Raw genomic sequence first — 2346 nt, forward strand, 5'->3', positions numbered from 1 at the left:
GCTTCGTTTCTTCGTTTTTGCGCGAGGGCTACGGACCTCGCTCCGTCTTGGTCGCTCCCATTCTCAAGAGATGTCGACGGGGTGTTGGTTCAGAGCGGGTGCGTGACGTCGCTCCACAAGGTCGCTCCAGGTCACAGCGGCTACTTGACCCTGCTGCGCTCGCCCGCTCCAGATCATGCTCGTATCGCGACGAAATGCCGAGCGGGTTGATGATGTCGCAATGGACACCCACTTTGGCAGCGGGTACGTGACCTCGCTGCGAGAGGTCGCTCCAGGTTAGAGCAGGTTGTTCATCTCGCTCCAGTAGGTCACTCCAGCTCCTCTACTCGCCCAATGATCATTTTCTACTTCTTTTTGAACCATAATGCTTCCAAATATCTCCAATCACTCCATAGCACTCTCCAACACCTAATAAAGACAATGCATGCAATATGTACTCTAAAGATGCCTAGTTCCTCATCTATATGATCAAAATGTACAAGATATGAAGGCTAAAAACATGTAAATATGCAAGATATCAACTCCCCCACACTAGTCCTTTACTTGTCCAAGTAAACTTTTCAAATCACAAGGAGGAGAGATACAAAGATGAGAGCTTAGCCAAAAGAAACACTCAATGCACTCAAATTGACATCCTAAAGAAACATAGCAAATAGCATGAACACACTCTCTTATTATACTCTAGCTTCTCTAGGCCTATAAATACTCTTATGTCTCTACACAAGATGCAATGCTTTTTCAACCAACATGCTCTCTCCACCAACCATCACATTGATTCACACACACACACAAGGTGAATTCTCACAGATGGGCACATGATCTCAATCATTTGGCTAGGTGATCAAATGGTCTAATATGGATGAAGAAGAGGATTCAATGCAATCATTTTAAGGTGGCAATCAGTCAAGAATCAAGGAGCTTGATCATTATGCAAAATTTATCTAAGACTAGGAGCAATTCATGCATACATGGATCCATCCTCATCATTCTACCCAATTCCTAGGCCTGGGCATAAAATCCGGAACCCAAAATCCGAACCGAACCCGAACCAAAAAACCCGACCCTTTATCTGACCCGAAATGTAAAAGTACCCGAACGGGTCTTGTAGGGTGGTACAAAAAATATCCGAATCCGAAGTGTTATTAACAGAACCCGAAGGGGTAACCCGAAAAATCCGAAATTAATAGTCAATATAAATATTTTGAAATATATATAAGTATTCCCATTATTAAATTCAATATTTGTGGTAATATGATATATAATAATAAATATTAAAATTATAATAAATGATTTAAGTACACAATTAGTTATAAATAATATTTTATAATTTTCTCATTGAAATAAAATGTATACTCTCTATAAGGCAATACATATTGTTTATAAATGATGTTTGTTTTCATGCTTGATTTAACATTTTATTGTTATTTTATCAATTTTATGTGTGATAGATTAATTTTTATTTAATTTAGATGTTTTTCTTTATGTTTTGCTTCAAAAATTTTATTTTTTACTTCAGTTATATCCGAACCGAACCGATATAACCCGAATCCGTATGATATATGATTACTTTATGGGTTTTGTGACGCAATACAATTTTGAACCGAACCCAAAGTGTTATTATCCGAACCCGACCTGTATTAATAAAATTTTAGTATGAGACTTAGGAGTGTAAACCCGAAAATCCGAAAACCCGAAAAACCGGACCCGAACGCCAACGGGTACCCGAATTCCCATGCCTACCCATTCCTAAGTGATTACAAATTCTACACCTTTTTCATTCATCCCATAACCCAAAATGAAAAACACTCACATCACTCACCCAATAAACAACATTCTTTTCTTAAGACTCAACCACTAAGGACTTCTTATTCACTTTTTATAATTCTAAGCTCTAACACTTTTTATTATCCTTTCCCCACTATCTTATTGAATCTTTCTTTTTCTTTTCTTTTATTTTTTCTTTTCTTTTCTTTTATTTTTTTTTCTTTTCTTTTTCTTCTTTTTTTTTATAAAGGGGGAAGGTCTCAAACAATACAATCAAGAGCTTTCTTATCTTTCTATTCTAGGTCCCTAGAGCTTTTCTTTCTCATGACAATCTCTTGTTCATCAATCTCAACTTTATCACTTCCCAAATCCAAGATATAAACCTTTAAGGAACAAAGACCCTACTCACCATCCTAAAAGCTAGCTCAAATGATGACCCTATGCTAGCAACAGATGAGAACAAATTCATGTCGCTCCCAATACTCTCAAGATTTTACACATGACAAACTATCAAAAGAGGCCTCACTCATGCAAATCAATGTAGACTTCAAAGAATGGCTAGGGTTCAAGGGTAAGGAAGTG

Source organism: Brassica oleracea, chromosome C6, assembly GCF_000695525.1.
Source record: "Brassica oleracea var. oleracea cultivar TO1000 chromosome C6, BOL, whole genome shotgun sequence".
In the NCBI taxonomy this organism is placed as follows: Eukaryota; Viridiplantae; Streptophyta; class Magnoliopsida; order Brassicales; family Brassicaceae; genus Brassica; species Brassica oleracea.